This window comes from Panthera onca, chromosome B1 (assembly GCF_046562875.1).
Source record: "Panthera onca isolate mPanOnc1 chromosome B1, mPanOnc1 haplotype 2, whole genome shotgun sequence".
Taxonomy (NCBI): domain Eukaryota; kingdom Metazoa; phylum Chordata; class Mammalia; order Carnivora; family Felidae; genus Panthera; species Panthera onca.
The window spans coordinates 35,802,616-35,821,998 of NC_138342.1; the positions used below are offsets into that span (position 1 = coordinate 35,802,616).

Sequence of the window (19,383 nt, forward strand, 5' to 3'; positions counted from 1 at the left end):
TTTTATGGACATTGGAGTCAGTTTGCTTAGACACTTACTAAAAATATAAAATCCTTCTGCTTAGTTAAGGCTATCTTGGGTAGCTTCCTTGTTTTTGTAATATAAACACATAGGAAATCTTCAAGTACTGGGTGAGAGCTCCGAGTTGTTTGGGATTGTGGAAAACTGGAAGATGTAGTGGCAGAGAAGAAAGCAGCCAGAGGACACAGTCTCTGAGGTCTTAATAGGAAAATTGGTGATGAGGAAGCTTATCTTGGGCAAAGATTTCCTCTGGAAAGGGTAGGAGGCCTTTGCCTCCACTCACCCACTTTGTGTAATATCCTTATTCAAGGCCCATAAACATCATTAAATAAAAATAGCAAAGTTGGTCTTTGGGTTCCTAAGATCATTCTTTTATTTTTTATACCATTGAGCAGGTAGTTCTAGACTCTGATTAATATCAGAGTTCAGTGTTTCAAATTTGAAACATTGGTAGAGACCCTAGAAAGAGCTCAAAGGAATATATTAAAGAGAAATATAGGGCTTGTGAATAAAAACTTACAAAGAAACATCATGCTATTATTCACCATGAGGAAGAGTTGGAAATTTATTTCATAAAAATGAAAGAATGGTTGCTCTTTATGGGTCTGAACACAGAATAATTACAAATATATCTTAATTACTGAGAAGCTTAATAGTAAAAGACTAGTTTAACAATAAAAGGCCTATCATTTTTTGGTAATTATATGCCTTTTTCCTTTGAAGCCAAAATAATTGACCAGATTGATTCAAGTCGTGCAGACAAAAGCTAATTTAGTGAAAATATATACATTCTGAACACACTCCAGTGAAATTTACCCAAGAAAAGGGAGAGAAAAGGACATATCTAAAGATGCAGAATAAAATTACAGTACTGTGAAGAATGAACACTCTTGTATAAAAAAAACTTACTTGTAATGGACTATTTCACAGAAAAAAATTACTTAGAAAAATTGAATGAAGTTGCAATAAAACCCAGAAAATCTTAATGGATCTATAACATCTAAAGAAATTGGATTTAAAAACCTAGTCCCCCTTTCATTTAAAAAAGCCAAAGTGAAAACCAAAACAGAAAAAAACATATAAAACAGATTTAGATAAATTCAAAAGCAAGTTATAACACATCATCAAGAAACAAATTAGTCCCAAAGCCATATAAATCCCTTCAGAGAAAAGAACAGATAACACTTTCCAAATAATTTAATGAGGTTGTGTTATTATGAGGCTAAAACCAAATAAAAGTCATTCTCCTTTCTGAATAGAGATATCAAAATTTCTAAACAAAATTATTAGCAAACCAAATCTCACAATGTATTCAAAAATACCTCCTGGAAAAATTGGACTCTTCCAAGGAATTCAAAGAAGATGTAATTTAAAAGTACATTGCAAAGTATGATGCAACTATTCATTTATTATTTTTAAAATTATTATCTTCCTGATAATTTAAAAGTCCAATAAGGGCAAAATTGTGTCTATTTTGTTCACTGTTTTATCTCCACTTCCAAACATATGTGCTCTTGGTAGGCACTCAAATATTTTTTTTTCCTATTAAATTGAATGCCATGTAGTTGGATATCATAGAAATTTAATTTCAGAGGTATTTATAGAAACCAAAATGTGTCAGATGTTTTAAGTCAGTTAAAAAGTGGAAAATTATTTAATCTTTTTAAAAGTAATGTCCTAAGGAATCCTTTGCAGTTCTTTTGCAATAAAGATGGCAAAAATATGTATCTAGTACTCCATTCGTGGTTAATATTGGACTGACCCTTCATCACTGAGCCATAGATCCTTCCTTAGAATCCTTCTCAGTATGGTTCTAGAGTTACTTAAGTGTCAAACAATTGGAATTGGCGCATGCAACACAAATTGGTATTTCTATATTGTCCTGGGGGGGGGGGAAATCACATTTTTTACTCTAAGAAAATATTTCATTATATACTGACTGATGATACTAACATAGAAACAGCCTCAGGAAAGCCTACCTTTTAATGTAGTAGTGTCTCTACTTTCCCACTGGAATGAATACAGGACCTAATGGCAATAATTCAGGACAGATTATCATTTCAGATTCAGGCAAAATCACTTTTGGCTTTTATTCTTAAAAAAAAAAAAAAAACAAACTAATGGTTTGGTGAAGAATTTGGATTGTAATTGCAACTTGGTTTTGGCCAAGCCAAACAAAGATTATAAATACTCATGTATCTAGATTCTATATACCAAAATTATTATCCTTAAACCTCTTAACTAAATTCTGACCAGAAGAAGAAACACATTTCTCAATTACTTTTTGAAAAGTCATATGTTTAGTGGCCAAGAGGTTCAAGATAGTTCTAATAAATCACATAATGGAGACAGTCTTACTTAAATTGTGGAGAATTATCTTGCAAAATTAATTTGAGTTTCAGAGGCAAGATAATCAGTATCATTTTCTCTAACAGTCAGGCATTTTTAATTGAGTATTGCTACTCTATCCTTAGGGGTACTTTTTTTCAATTTGAGCAATCATAATGTTAAAGTGCCACTTTCAATTAGTCTTGCACCAGAGGGTACCATTTGGCCATATAAATATCATCGAAGAGATCTAAAGATGCTTTTGCTGTGAGGATTTAGATATTGAACTTCCCTGATGAACTTATCTTTCTGCATACAAATCTCACTTTCTCTACAAGCAAAGACTGAAAGGTGTTTTCCAATTTTAACTTGCCTTATTACTTACAGATACAATACTTTTCTTATTTAAATTAAAAAAATGAACTATCAAAGCTTTTCATTTTTTTTTTTTTGTATCTGTGTATGGAGGGATAAAGTATATTTCCTAGCATTTTTTTCAAATAGTTGACTTTAAAAATTTTCTCTCACGGTTAAATGAAAAGTAATTATAAAACTTGCTAAAGACAATGGCAGCTCTTAGAAATATAACCCTATAAAAATTAGAAAAAATTATGAAACTTCCTGAAAATGGTTAGAAGCATTGGGCTGACATAGGATTTGAGTGATTCAATAAATGTGCATAAAATCATTACAGAAATACAAATAGTGCAAATTACTCAAAATATTAGCACTATCTTCTAGGCTTTAATTTTTATGGACAGATATTTTTTAAACATTTTTTTAAGTTTGTTTATTTTGAGAGAGAGAGAGAGAGAGAGAGAGAGCATGCAGGAGAGGAGCAGAGAGGGAGGGAGAGAAAATCCCAAGCAGGCTCCACACTATCAATGCACAGCCTGACGCAGGGCTCGAACTCACCAACCATGAGATCATGGTCTGAGCTGAAATCAAGTGTCAGATGCTTAACTGACTGAACCACCAGGTCCCTTTATGGACAAATTTTTAAAAATTGAGTGGTTATATAAATTTTAATAAATAATAGAAATTCGGTATATCAAATTATAAAATAAAGAGGTTGGTTATAGTTCTGTGAGGAGTTCAACTTTCAAGTAGGGATATCATAGAGAGACGGTAAAACTTAACTAAAAATATCAGTGCTTCTAGGAGGAGCTAATTCTATGCCTTGGGAAGAGATATTTCAAGATGAGTCTAGAAACTTTTGTTGCCAGAAAGCAAGTACACTTTGAAATGTTCTGATGTGGTGTTGACAGGACTCAGAAGCCAACTTAAAAAGAGCTTTCATTGGCCAAGCTGTGACAATTTGAGCATAAAAAAGGATAAAAATTAGACTGATTAAAACAGCAGAGCCTAGAAGAAGCTGTTTTTCATAATTATGCTTAAAAGAAAATGGGGCCTTATTTTCTCTTCATAAAAAGGGTACTATATTCTGGTTAATTTCTTTAGAGAAAAATAATATTTTTAAAGTTTAATTATATATACTAATTAAATATTAATATATCTGTATGTGTATAAAATTTTTAGGATGGGTAAGATGATATCCACACACAGAGTAATGGCCACCACCATCGTTATTAGTATTTTATGGAATCCACTTGGCACACCATTCTTGTGTGCTTTTTGATCTCCCTTCAGGGATCATTTGTTCTCTTCTAGAAGTATATTATAAGTGATCTCATTTAGGATGAATTAATGAAGGGATATGTTTTCATCTAATAACTTACTTGTTTTGTCCTCATTCTTGAATGATAATCTAGTTGAATATACAATTCCAGATTGGATTTGAATATAATTTTGAATACATTTTCTCAACATTTTTGCTGGCTTCCATTGTAATTGCTGACTTGTTTTTGGCCGAATTGTCACACTTAGAGATATCCTTTCATCTGTGGATGCTTTTAAGTTCTATTTTTGTTCTTTATATGCAAACAATGACTGTGTTTTTTGTTTACTTTTATATCCTCAGAGCTCAGAATAGTGTCTGATAGTACTTGCTCAATAAATAATTTTTGAATGAATAACTTAAAAAAAAAGTTTTCTGTAGCTTGAAGCTGACCTTTTTTTTTTTAATTAAAAAAAATTTTTTTTAAACGTTTATTTATTTTTGAGACAGAGAGAGACAGAGCATGAACAGGGGAGGGGCAGAGAGAGAGGGAGACACAGAATCTGAAACAGGCTCCAGGCTCTGAACGGTCAGCACAGAGCCCGACGTGGGGCTCGAACTCACGGACCGTGAGATCATGACCTGAGCCGAAGTTGGACGCTTAACCGACCGAGCCACCCAGGCGCCCCTGAAGCTGACCTTTGAGTAACATAAGGCAAAGTGCTTGAAGAATTTATTATGGTACCTGGCACATAATTACTACTCAATAAATGATAGCTTCCATTTTCATTGAGAGAAAAAGATTATTAATCTGTGTAAAGGAAGAGAAGGAGCTATTTATTAATCTATGAGGTTACATTCTAGAGAGTAAGCAATACTCTCTCTCTCTCTCTCTCTCTCTCTCTCTCTCTCCATATCTTCTCATTATAATTCCAAGTTTAAATACAAACGTTGATTTCATTTCTTATTTTTTCCCCTTTGGCACCCACCAAAAGTAAGGTTTACAACAAAAAGATTTACAAAACAAAAAAAGTCACGTCTCCAGTTCTGTTTAATGGGGCCACAAATATGAAACAAAGATTGCTTGCTTAAGAGTAGGATATGGTCTTTACAAACTGAAGAGAAGGTTGATTCTGTCAAAAGGGCATTTTGATGAAACTTTGTTCATGGAGTAAAAGCATTAGACCAACTTTTGAAATAAATTGTAAATGAAAGGGTTAAAAATAGCGATTCTCAGGGTAAAGGTGATATTCCTGTGCCATGTTGTTATAGATATTTTTTCCTGCAGTGTTTTCATAAAAGGGTCCTATTCCATGTGTACCAAGACTTCTAAACTTCTCTCTGAATAACTTCAAAGAAATGAATAAAATTTTTTCTAATTATGTTCCAAATCCATCAAATAATTCCATTTGAGATGTCTGAGATTATTCTATGCCCATATATTCATTGTGCTTATTTTTTTAGGATATGGTTATTTCTACTTGGACAGAATTCATTATATTAAAGCAAGTATTTAAAATACTTATATGATTCTAAACTCACACATTCAATAAAAGTCATCATGAAATTAATTATTTGATCAAATTATCTTTATGTACTTTGCTAAATGTATACTTTGCTTAAATTTATAAAGCCTACTTTCTGAAAACATCTTAAAGATGATGAAATTCAGTGTTCTGTGGTTTCCACTTGGGCATATTCTACCAGATTAGGTTACCAGCACTACTAGAAGGACTCTCTAGTGTTTTATAAGATGGTCCTTCAGCTTGGAATTTCAGAGTGAGTGAGATATTGATTTGAGCTCAAAGCATGCTTAACATAATCCCTCAATATGCTCAAAAAATACCTGCTGAATGAATATCTCTCAGCCCTGGAGTAGGGAAAATGATATTTAACACATGTGAGTGTTTTTTTTGCATGTTGCAGGGAATGTTGAACGTTTTATTTGGTTCTATATACATATTCCAATGTGATGCATTTAGATTACATTTTGTTTCGTTCATGAAAAACTGACCATACCTTGGAGGTTGCAAATCTAAGTGCCCAGATCAGTTTATGGCTTCTCTTTTTCATCTAGCACAAACAAAAAAGTGTCAAGAGAGTGGAAGAAAGTCCTTTTCCCAAACATCCAGTGAATATATGTTCTTTTGAAAGTAGAGAGGAAATTAAACTGTGGCTGAACCATTTTTCTTTTTTCTTTTTGAAAGCTGTCTGTTGTTTGATGTCCATGATGATCATTTATATGACTCCAGAGGCTGCTGGAATAATATACTTACTTAGCAGAGCCTGGATATTTCTTAAAATTGAAAAAGGCAAAGCTCAGAAAAATAAATTTTGTTTCTGTAGTCCTTGTTTACATTTTGTGTTTGGTGAGACTTACTCTATAACGCGTTGCATTTAGGCAGTGTAATGGTCGCATCCTATGCCAAATTAAAGAAGAGTGTTTAAGCCTGAAAGATGTTGTTTTCATTTACTTATTGGTGTGCCTATTTATACAAAGTTAGGTGAAAATGATCTCATAGTTTCCTATCAACTCTACAACTCAATGTACCGAATGACTCTATGATTTTGCCTTAAATCTATGGTCCTTAGGAGGATTTCTAAATTATCACTTGAGAAATAATTTTTGCATTTATTTTTAGAAAGCAGAAGTTATATGAATTTGTAAGTCTATTATGGATTAATACACCTGTTGGTTGGAGAAGAGAAGTATGTTTTAATACTTAAAGTGACCTTGTTAAGAGATGGTATAATTAATCAGCTCAGTGTATGGGTGTTGGATTTCAGGCTGCCCTGGGTTGAAATCCTGGCATGGTATATCAGTTAACATCTTTTTATTGCAAAGAAACAAATATTGGCTAAATTAAGCAAAAAAGCAGTAAACTAAGAAATAAATTAAGTAAATTTATTGGCAAACTGTTGAGATATAACCTATTTGAAGATTGGAGAACCATATTTTGACATAAACAGACACCAGTAGTTTGGGACATGTTGGAGAAGCAAGAACTAAAGGAAATTTCTCAAAATAGGAATAGTCAGATCAAGATGCTGCTTCTGATTGAATGGGACCTCCCCATTTTTTAAAACTTCTCACTACTTCCTCAAAAGCCAAAGTCCCACAAAAGAGTGGCTACATTTTGTCCCTCTTCCAGTGCCAGTCTAGTGGAAAGATAAATCTAGCCCTTCAACTTTTCTAATGGAAGTTGACTATTTTCTACCTATGAAGACTGTTCTTAATGAATGAGATACAGTTCCCTAAAGATAAGTTGGAATGCTGTGGGAAAGAGTCAGTGATGCTGGGGACCAAAAAATGACAAGTGTGTATTATGCTTGGTTACGTACTAGTAATGTAATTTTGTCAAGTTACTCAATCTCTCTTAGCCTCAGTTTCCTTAAGGCTGTCATAGACTCTCAGTCTAAAGTTCTTTCTTGCCCAGCAAGAAAGCGGGATGCAGGATTAAAATGTGAGAGATGGCTAATGTCCGAGAAGAGACAAGAGCCCCAAATAAGGGTCCTTGCTCCAGTTTGATTAGGATCAGGAGGCTTACAAACATGGTGATGGACGTGCACAAAGAGACAGTAAATCTGTGAACATTAACTCATGGATGTGAGGGAAAGGGGGTCTTGAAGATATTCGGGGTTAGGGGTTTGGGTAAATACAAAACAAAATCTTGGTGCCAGTGGCCAGGAGGAAGGTTATTTACAGTGGACATGAGGTACCATGTCTGTTTATCTTAGCTACCTAGACTAGGGGATGAGAAAGGTAGAGCAAATAACCATAGGGTTAACAAGGCACCTTTCTTTTGTTAATCAGCTCTGCTCTGGGCAGCTTCACCCGCAGTGCAGCTGGTCTATAGCCCTATTTACCTGTTTACCTAATTTGGTCTTTCCTTCCTATGAAAGCAACTTTCTGCTATAGTACTAAATTGGTGGACGTTTTCACCCTTAATGCCTAATCTTGCTTACCTCACATACCTTTGTATTTGGGCCTTTGCCCTCCTCTCTATTCTGGGGCCTTTGCCCTGTTTCTCTATTCTGGGAGCCTTTGCCCCCTCCACTTTATCCTGGGGGCCTAATCTTTTTTACCCAAGCTTGAGTGAGAGCGCCCTATGGCTTTGTAATTCTTTATGCCTTGTTAACCATCCGTGCAGGCTCAGGGAATTCCTAAGCTTATTCCCCATGCTTTATCTCTAAAATGATTATAATGCCTACCTTACTGGGTTCCTGTGAGTATAAAATCAGGTAATACATAGAAAGTACCAGGTGTGTAGTATTCACTCAATACATATTGGCTATTGCTATCATTATTTTATACTTTCTATGGTTCTTTCACATACATTTGCTTCTTTAAATCCTCACAGTATCTCAGCAGGTAAGTGTAATAGATTTTATTATCTTTATTTTATGGATAGGATAAGAAGCTTGGACTTAAGAGGCATTGCCTGAAGCCTAAAGGCTGGTTTTCCAAATCCTGTATGTTTTCTTCTACAGAGTGCAGTTCGCTACTACAGTATCATTGGTGTGGGAAAAAAGACGAGGGAACAACACTGAGACGGAGTTTTGTTTTTGTTTTGTTTTTTTTTTCTGAGAAATAGATTCTCTGTCAGCAAAAGAATTGTATGTTCGCTGCTTGGCTACAGGTCAGTTTGGCTGTTGTATATATTTCCTAGAAGCAGGTGTTCTGAGAGTCAAATCCTGATGCACACTCACAGGATTGTATTCGCGTGGCACTTCCATGCTGTGATCTTGTGGCTTCATGACAAACACATCCAAGTTTGTAAACCTATGTACAGCTGTTCGCCTGTTAACAAAATGTGAGAACAGAGAAGTACCTGTCACACACCGTGGAATTTTCCAAAGCAGTTCAGGACTATGTGTGCTGGCTGATCTGCATTTGTCTTCCCTTTCAGCTTGACACCTGGACACCTGCGTGGAGGAGTGGGCCAGGGTGTTTGATAACGAGCATAGATTTTTGGCCTGATAGTTTTACTATCCCTGCAAGGCGACATCTCTGCCAGGGTCAATACTTCCGGTCTAGGAAGCTATTTTCAGAAACCAGGAGGAAGCTAACATTTTTCAGCTTCCTTTCTCTGGGGTCCTTCTTCCTTCACTGCTCTCTGTGGGACAAGAAAGCAGAAGTATGCTGGTAATAGTAAAAAAAAAAATCTCAATTCTCTAATGCTAAGAAAATGAGCAGGAAAGGGACCAGCATTTGGGAGAATGTATTTAATTTCTTTTGGGACCTACTGACTGATTTCTTGATGGTCTTCCTTATTTTTCTACATCACTTTCTTAAAGCACTTGAAGGGAGATTTTGAAAACCACCCGAGTTGCAAATTTTCTGCTATGAACTGCTTGGTGTTCAACATTCTCTTTATTACTTGCCCTTTGCTGCCTGGCATTTGAGTTCTTACAGTTTACGTCTGTGCCTCCTGTGAGACTGTGAACTTCATGAGAACTGGAGACAATAGCTCATCCATTCTTTGCATCCTTTATTGCTTCTCAAAGCACCATCTGTGGACTAGAAGCATTGGCATCCCCTGGGGGCTTGTTAGAAATGTAGATGATCCAACCTTACTCCTGACTTACTGAGTCAAAGCCTCCATTTTAACAAGATCCCGGGTGTTTCGTATACACATTATAAATTGAGCAACATTTCTCTTTAGCACTTTTCATATAATACATGTTAAATAATAGTAAAGATAGCATGCATGTGAAGCAGGTAATTATGTATCACTTACAGAACCCACTCCTTAACATTCTGTAGTAACCTCAGAATCCTAGAAGCCATGGGCACTTCATACTTCTGAATACAGATGAAGTTGGCAGCCTCAGAATCTCCTTGATCAACTAAAAAAAAGAAAGAAAATTGAAATAAACAATCAGGCAGTGAGCAGGGATGGAGGAACAGAGTCCTTGTACATAAAGTTGGGTTTGGTGCTCCAGCCAAGGACAGTGCTTGCTGCCTACAGATAATTGCTGTGGGGAGCTCCAAGGAGCAGTAGGGGTTCTAAGGTGCTAGCTCCGTTTTCCTCATCCAGCCTCAGCTAGCTCATTCACTTTTCCCTGGTTCATTTGTTGATTTTCCTGCTCACACTTAATTTAGGAAAAAAAGTGGTCACCTCAAAATAGGTACACAAAAAATAAACACAAAACAATTTCCACCTGAAACCTCAAAAGCAAAGTTTAAGAACCACTTCACTAAGCCATACATAATAATATCAACAAGGGATAGATTGTTAATGTGTTCCATGCACAGTATACAAATTGGCGTTTAAAATTTGTAATTAAATGATGATAAGTAATGACTTAAAATTTCTTTTTGATGCTTATTCATTTTTGAGAGAGAGGGAGAGAGAGAGCATGCACACAAGTGGGAGAGGGGCAGAGAGAGAGAGAGACACAGAATATGAAGCAGGCTTCAGACTCTGAGCCATCAGTACAGAGCCCAACACGGGGCTCAAATCCAAGAACCTGTGAGATCATGACCTGAGTTGAAGTCAGAGGCTTAACTGACTGAGCCACCCACATGCCCCAGGAGTGACTTTAACAGAAGATTGCCAGTGGTCCTTTCTCTGCTCTTCAAATTCCCCCTGTCAGAAGCTAACTATTTTGTTTAGCCGCAGGATTCATTTTGGGGGTGATTATGATTGTATAAATGCAAAGTGCTATTCCAAGAAGTGATTTTAGTTGAGTTTTCTGTTCGATATTTAATGATTAGATGCTCGGTGGCAGGGACTGTGGTAAGAGCTGGATAGATAAAGATGAGTATGACAATACCTGCTCTCGAGGAACTTTTAGGCTAGTGGGCTGGGCAGACACTTAAATAGATCATTTCAAGAGACTAAGTGTTTGGTCAAGGATGCTCAGGGTGCTTTGGGTCTCAGGAGAGGGGCATTGTGCTATTGGAGAAGAATCAGGATCAAAACTATATATTTTTAAATTTTTTATTTATTTTTCGAGCAAGAGACAGAGAGTGTGTGAGCAGGGGAGAGGCAGAGAGAGAGAGAGAGAGAGAAAGAGAGAGAGAGGAGGGAAAGAGGATCCGAGGCGGGCTGTGCACTGACAGCAGGGAGTTCGAACTCCCACATCATGAGATCATGACCTAAGCCTAAATCAGATGCTCAGCCAGCTGTATTTTGTCAAAATGTCAAAATACTCTATTTTGAATAAAGAGTGAGAAGTAGGTGAAGAAAGGAATGTTGGAAACACATTCCAAGAAGTTGCAGTGAGGCTAAAAATGCTGATGTATGAAACAGCATGGTCTGTTTTGGGAACTTTGCCAAGATGCAGGAAACCACAGATGATGAAGCTGAAGAGATAAGCTAGGGCATTAAATATGGAAGTCTCTGGAAAGTTTCTGACAAATTTGCCATGCTTATACTTATCAATAGTTAATTAACACCACAAATTCTATGTTAGGAAAAAAACCCCAAACATTTGTTCAAAAGAAAAATGCCATCATTTTCAACTTTATTGTGAAAGTATTTGTTCTTTTTCTTTAGGGTGTGTTGATCTTCCTCAATGGGGGAATATCTTACACAGTTATGTCTCTTCACAGCATATTGAGAGAAGAGACATGAACACAGTGGGAAAGAATTATAATTCAATAAGATAGTAACTATGTCAGCACTGCATTTATTGGGGGCATTGAAAAGAGCACTCAATATTTTGTGTGGACCGTTGTGACTTAGACACGTGTATATGACTGTAGTGGTAGAGTGATCAGCTGACCTCTGGAAAAGCGAATGAACATGCAGTCTTTGTTTTTGAAGAAACCACTACTGATCCATTGCAGTGTCTAGAAATTTAAAGCAATGGCTATCAGGAGAAGGCATATTATTATTATTTACATCATAAGAGGAGGGAAAAAGTACTTATATATTCCCCATATACTCTCTGCTTTCTTCTTGGTAAAGGGAATGTTTTACAGTAAAAATTAAACTTCATGGGGACTAACGTGGTTGTTGTTTCCTGTTGAACTCATAACATGTAAACACATAGTAGGGACACAAGATTGTTTGTTGAATAAACAAATGCATGAACTAACTCATTAATTTGAAGGGGGATGGACTGCATTTTTCTTAGCAGTGGCTTAATTAGCTAGATTCTATCATTGATAAAGACAATGAAAACTAGAGGGAATAATGCCCCTGAGCACATGGTGGTGAGCGATGTCCAAAGGTGGGAAATCCTGTTGGTCAGAGGACACATCCTCTATTAGACACATTGAGGAAGTGGGGGAGGGGAGCTGCATAAAATTTGAATTGAAAGTAAAATATAAAATTGTCACTGGGAATTCTAAGAAATCCTCAGTAATGTTTAAAAATATATATAAAATAAATTAATACATGCTTATTGATAAAATACAAGCAACTTCAAAGACATAATAATAAACCAAATAGCGAGCTCATGCTGGATCCACATATACATGGGACCCTGGATCCATTTACTGTGAAGCAAAAAAAAATCTTAGCTTCAGGGCCCCTTATTTGCTTTAGGAGGGACCTTCCTAAGACATTCACATTGTTCTATGTTTTAGGGAAATTTGCAAGAGTAAGTTATTTTTGCCAAATTAGTGAGGATCACTAGCTTTTGCTACTCTGACTGTCCCCTCATTGCACTTCCCTTTTTGTCTTTTGGTATTTGAATGGCCATGGAACGTTTTGAAATTCAGTTAAGAGGAAGTTGAGTTGGGAATGTGCCATTTTAACTGCAATTTGGAAGATGTAGAAAGGAAATGAACAAACAATATAATGAAAAAGAAATTCAAAAAGGTAACAAGCATATGTTAAGATAGTCACAAGAACTGGTAATTAGAGGATCCAAAACCAAATGAAACATTCCTGTTGTAATTATTACCCCTGTCAGTTGGGTAATGGTGAGTGTTGGCAGGAATGGGGGGATATGGAGATCCTCATGCCCTGGTGGAAGTATAGTTTGAGTGTATTCATCTTGGAGATGGTATATTATTAATAAAGTATATTTGTTTTCCTAATGGCTCTAGAATAATGCTCTGGATTATATCTCCTAATGAAATTCTTCTGTGTACATATTGCCTGAAGTATTGTTTCTGGTACTAGGGAAGTGAGGCAAGCTGGCTGTCCATCATTGGAGAGGGTATAGTTATAATGGAGTAGTATGCCGCAGTTAGAAGCAAGGCTTAGGTACTCACATAACAGTATGGATGGATCCTAAAACATAGGGCTAAAAGAAACCAGTACAAAGCGGAATTTTAATGTAAATATGCAGCAACTAGGTAAATATTGAATGCAAATGTGTGTACATACATGCTCATAAAACAATATGCATGTTGCAAGAATGCATCAAAATAAAAGGTAAACTTTAAGTACTATAAAAGGATTAATAAACAGGTCTCTAACTTGGTTGCTTTCTCCCTGCCTGAATTACTTCTGACCTTAGCCAGACCCCTTCGTTATCCAGTTAATGGAATTTACTAATTGGAAGGTAATTGAAGATCTTGCAGAGGGTACTATATACTGATTTCTTATCTAAGGAATCTTTATAGTAGGATGAACTTCGTATGTCCTGATTGTTTATTATAAATTAGTCTTCAGCTCATGGCTTTATGAACCATAGCTGGATTGAATAACGGAAGTTAATTGTATAGAGTTTCTTGCTACATGACTAGAGAGTATAAAGGTTGAGAGACCCACAAAACTAAGAGGCTTCCTGGTGCTATTTTGTATTGGCCATAGTGTGCTTGTCACTTTGAATCCAAAGTGCATCCTAATGTTAAAAAGGGATTTAGAAAGATGTCTTCTGATGTGATATGGCTCCTTTCTTATAAACTTTAATAATTATTAGTAAAGCTTGGTGCTGGCTATAACTTGGATTCTGTAAATCTGACTGATGTTTTAGCGCACTATGTTAGTATAAACACATTATAACAGTTGCCAGTGGAGTACGAGGAAAGAACTAAGAAGAAGACAAAAATAAATAGGTAAATATTAGTAAATAATATAAAGAAGAGAAAGCCTTACTAGGACAAATAATAATAATACGTTATGAACTGAGGATGTGATTTAGCTAACTCTCATCAGTGAAGATCTGAGAGAAAAATATAAACAATTTAAAGGTATAGAAGTGAAGGTCCCTTCCATGTCCCTTGTAATAGGCAAGAACTGCTTAGTTTGTATGCTTTTAAATACATGTATACCATATATGCTATATGTATTTGTACATATAACTATGTATCATCTTTTTATAGCATTTCTTGGGAGTTTATATAGATCCATTCTCATTGTTAAACTATGTGAAAATAGAAGGTTTATATATTTGTAATATTTGGATTGTTGTACTTAAGCCCTACCTTATCCTTTCCCCACCAAATGTTCTGAATCCTCAGGACCTGGGGAAATGACTCACTTTTCCTCATTGGAATAGAAAGACCTTCCTCTTCCTTGAAGACTATGAAGAGACTTCAAATGAAGCAAATGCCTTAAAAACAATGCTTTCTCTCCTTCATATCTGTTCCTGTCTCCCCTCCTGGTCACCAGACTCATATCTAACATAAAGTCTCAGTAAACTCTACTGGGAAAATGCAGATCCGAGGAAAGGGGAGAGACTGTACACAAAGCAGCAGTAGGACTGCCTAACACATGCCAGCAGGAACCATGGACGTTTGTCTAGCTGTAGATCCTGATCTTGGGGACTTTGTCTAGGAGTGGACCAAGCAGTTGTAGGTATAACTTTGGATAAGGGCAAGTCTGGTAATGGCCCTAGGAAATAATCCCAAGATGCTACTGGGGTGAATCTTGGAAGCTTGGAAAACGTGATAAAGTATTAATCACTGATGTGAGGAAGTGAGTGTTAAATGAACTAGAGATATAAGAAATGTCACCGCAGACTGTGGAGGAAGGGATCAAAACGCTCAAAGAAAGGGCCTGCTAGAATGGATATATTGAAAGATTGGAAAATCTTCCAGCTGACTCTGTTCCTTGGAAGAGATGACAGGTACTCTTTCTTACCAGGTCAATGAGGTTTGCAGCAGTGCAGGAAGCACCAGCATCTCCAAGAAGCTCAGTAACAACTCTCCTTTGTAGTGCAGGGCTGATTGTAGGAGATACTCCAAAACTGAGCTCCACAATGACAGTAGAGAGGATAGAATCCCAGAACAACAGAGGCCAAATGACAGCACTTAACTGTCAGAAGCAAAGTGGGAATAATAACTGTAACTGGCAGTAAATTAGGAATAGGGGTCAGCAAGACCTGACCCAGGAAGGCAGGGCCACTTCATGGATGTGTGAGTTGTGCTTAGATGGGATGCTAAGTTTGTTTAATGCTATGCTGTCACCATCTTGAATTTAGTTATAATTCTTTAATTCCTTGCCACAGAACTCCACATTTTCCTTTTTCCCTGGGTCCCCTAAATTATGAGGTCACAAGGATTTTATAGTAATCTATGGAAATGGTCCACAGAACATGGGCTATTCCTAGGGGCAAAATATATGGGTAGCCAAAAAGGGATATTGCTTAAAATATGTAATTAGAAGAGATCAAGGAAGGATGGGCAGAAGATTTTAATGGAAAGTCATGATCTCTTAACCAGATTTTAGACCTTAGTTATTTATCAGCCCTAGAACTCATCAATGGTTGGAGAGGCCCAATTCTCATCATGAAAGGCCTTTTAACACCATAGCAAATGTATACAGTAGTGATTCTCTTAGTCCTTTTCTCAAAGGAATTTATCATCATTTACTTGGATAACTAAACACTGGGGTAAAGGGAATATTCAGATCTTTTAAGAGTTATATGCAGAAACTATTGAATATAGGGCCTGAGTTTATGCTGAAACCTAGAAATCCAAAATGCCATCATGGCCTCCTTTAGAGTAGAGATGATAGGACATGGAGGTGTTAGTGTATATATGAGCAAATAACTTAGTTGTTAGGCTAAAGGTATGCAAGAGGAAGATTAGAAGGTCAGGGACAAGGACATCTTGGGAAGAGGCATGCAGATGGACCTAAGGGAGTGAGTACAAAGTGTGAGAATCTTTGTGTTGTATGTCAATGCTCACTAGAGAGCATTTACTGGAGCAGAACCACTACACCACCAAACAGCCTTTGTCCTTGACTCCCCCAGTGCTTGTGCAATGGGTTCAAGAATGGAACAGCTACATCCTCAGACGAGCCTATGCATGGGCACAACTACTCAGACTTTTCTCTCCAAGTTTTATATACTACTTCTGAGGCAGAATGTTCAGACTACAAGCAACAGAAACCAAGAACCCCTAGTATGATCATTCTAGGAAACTAGCCACATCAAGACAAGTTGATTGCGTTAGGCCCCTTCCACCGTAATGTTTCATTAATCAACCACACGTGAGAAAGAATAGACCTTCAGAAAATGAATTCGTTGCCCTTTCCCATGCTTGCTTCCTTCCAGCTAAGCTAACTTTGGGAAACAACAGCCAAGCCGCAATACTGACAAGCAGAGATGATGTGACTCTGTCACTTGGTGATAATTCATCATTATTGGGATGGACATGTATTCTGGATACTCTTATATTTCCTGCCCACAGTGCCTCAAGCAGCACTTATATCTTAGGGCTCATAAGGTGTATGATCCGCCAACATGGGATCCTCCATAACATTGCCTTGGACCAAGAGACCTAATTTAGGGCAAAGGAGGTGTGGTGGTGGGCACAGGACAATGGGACCCACTTGTCCTTCTCCACATTGCACCATCTAGAACCTCCCTGCCCGAAAGAGTTTTGGAAGGGCCTCTTGAACACCCCGTTGGACACCAGCTTAGAGCTCATAATCTGGGTGAATGGGGTGATTTCAGAATGCGGTATACACCTTAAACCAACATTCACTGAATGACACTCTGTCCAAAATAGGCAGAATATATGGTCTGAGGATCAGGAGGTGAAATAGGAGTGGCCCTACTCACCCTTACTCCTAGTCACCCATATCTGGCAATTTGTGTTCTGGTTCTATACATTCAGAAGTTCTGGTTCATACTCTGGTCAGCGTAGGGCAGTAGGGCTGCTTCTTCATAATTGGGGTACAGAGGAGTATATGTGGCAATCAGAGGATCCACTGGGCAACTGCTGGAACTTCCATTCCCAGTTTTTACAGTACATAGGCAAGTAAAACAACCACCGAGTAAACAATGGTTCAAATTCCTCAGTGATGAGGGGGCTGGGTCACTCCACAAGACAAAGTACCTTAACCAGTATTAATGGCAAATCTAGAATGGCTGATGCCTATCAGTTAATGGACTTGGGACCAACTAAGCAGTGGCAGTTGTAGTTTGTCCCACCTCCTTCCTTTCGTAAGTTTTTCCAGGAATTGTGACCAGCCAGAATCTCAGAAAAGCTGCACCTGAATTGAATGAACTTAATAAGGGAAGTAAATGAATCTGACTGATCCAAGTGTTGGACTCTGCTGGATGCTATTACACTTCGGCTTAGGTCTCCTTTACCAGTCCAGTGTACTCATCCCTAAATGCTATGAATTTTGTCTGCTAATAGTCTAAGCCAGTCGTTCTCTTCAGCAGAACAGAAGCCATCAGAGTTTCCATGCTCTTTCACCAGGAGTATTCCTTAGCCAGTGACTGATTAATATAGGTGTATAAAAGGCCAGCTGTATAATATGTATGCTCTATATCTCCCTGTGGGTTTAGCCTGTAAATTGGACTCTGGGTGAGGCTATACTCTTGCTTAGCTCCTTCACTTTCTCTCCTGCTTCTTTTATTCCTTTGTCTAGAAAGCACTCTCTCGGTATATTACGGGCACCCACACACCTGTCTGAGACTCTTCTATGGAATCAGACCTAAGTCCGCTTGAGGTAGGTAGATATTTATTGTTTTACTTAACAGGAAGTCCTGAGGTAGGGGAGTTCTGAGTTTGGTTAGTTCAGTGTCTCACTGACATCACGAAGGACTAAAGCTCTGTCTACCTTTTTGCTTTTCTATCCTTAAGATTTTAGCGTTTATTCATTTTAGGGCCTTTCATTGTTGCAAGATGGCCATGGCAGCTGAAAGCATCACATCTTTGCAAAACAAAGTTCAAAGGCTGAAGAGCTGTTGTTCCCTTCTCCTGACTCTGTATGAGTGAGAAGTACCCTTAACTCATTTTTTTATCTCAAATCTGAAAGGCTAGAGTTGCTGTTTACTTGCCCATTCTTAAACAAATCAGGTTTAGCTAGCAAGAAGGGCAGTGAATTTACCGTTATTGGCTTAATCTAAAAAATAATCACCCCTTGGGTGAGAAGAGTTCTAATTTTCCTCTGAAACTTATGAAAGTAATAGGTAGGAATAGGAAGAGAGAGACTGATACTTGGCCACAATCAAGAAGTGTCTGCCCTAAACTGTAATTTAGGAACTATATCTATTCTTATATAAATACTGCAAAAACACTGTTAGGCATATATTTCTCAGTTGTTTTGGGGGATAGGAAAAGTGAGACTCCTAAGATAATGCCAAAGCACCAGTCTCTTAAGAGTTAAATAATCTTAAAGAATTTGTCATTGTATATTTTTTCTGACTCACTGGTATGTAATAATAGCTCCATGTTTTTTTAGAGGAAACTTTTAATAGTAAAGTGTCAAACTAGATTTCTCAAATAAGCTTTCCTTAACTTCAAAAAAAGTACTCTTCAAATTCACTGAAGGTATATCCTACTGAGTCATTTCTTGGTGGGGGCTGGGAATGTAACAAACATTGTTAAGTAGCTATTGTATGCTAGAGGGTTCTTGGGTGGTCTTTTGTGACTGTTTTGACCAATAAAATACAAGAAAGCAACACAATGAACATGACTTCTGAGGTCAGTCATAAAAGGCAATGCAACCTGTACCTCATTTACTAGTACCTTGCTCTTAGAGCCTTCAGTCATTTTGTAAACAGTTTGCTCTGAGACCATGAAGCTGTGAGAAAGCCCAAACTATCCCACGCACAGAGGCTTCATGGAAAAACTCTGAGACAAGAGGAAGGGACAGACCTGTCCGGAAGGTCCCCAGATGTTCCATGCTCTTGCTGTTTCAGCTCCAGCCATCATCTGACTGCTTTCACCCAGGAGATATGAAACCGGAACTGCCCGGCCAACCCTTTCTCAAATTTCTGACCCAGATAAACCTCAAGATGTTAGAGAATGATTCTTGTTTTAGCCACTGTTTTGCAGTGAGTTGTTATGGAGCAATAGGTAACAAGAACAGAATTTGGTATTTGGAGATTGGCTGCTGCCATGAAAAGAAAACAGTGAGACATGTGGACTGGAGGGTGTGTGGACTTGAGGAGACTGTTAATAAAATCTTGAGAGTCCATGAGAGCAGTTCCTAAAAATGACCTCAAGTAGCCTAGTGGTAAAGGATTAGAGAAGAATGAGAAATGTTTTGAAACCTGGAAGAAGAGAGGCTGTTGTTATGTAATAGAAGTTTTATCAACATTGT

The 19,383-nt window shown here is 37.4% G+C and overlaps 1 protein-coding gene and 1 long non-coding RNA gene across 3 annotated transcripts in view; one reads left to right on the plus strand and one right to left on the minus strand.

Moving 5' to 3' along the window:
* GRXCR1 (glutaredoxin and cysteine rich domain containing 1) overlaps window positions 1–19,383 on the plus strand; it is a 308,046-nt gene that overhangs the window by 83,169 nt on the left and 205,494 nt on the right. The window contains exon 3 of one of the 2 annotated variants that reach the window (XR_013555303.2): window positions 17,704–17,784. The exons of the other annotated variant lie outside the window; for it this stretch is intronic. The gene's annotated coding sequence lies outside the window, so the exon portion shown is untranslated. The remainder of the gene's footprint in view (window positions 1–17,703; window positions 17,785–19,383) is intronic. 2 annotated transcript variants of the gene reach the window in all.
* Window positions 8,311–19,157, minus strand: LOC144616189 (uncharacterized). Its single transcript, XR_013555302.2, has 3 exons — window positions 18,936–19,157; window positions 9,709–9,817; window positions 8,311–8,768 (listed from the first exon to the last, which is right to left on the minus strand). It is a non-coding gene; the product is annotated as an uncharacterized LOC144616189 (long non-coding RNA).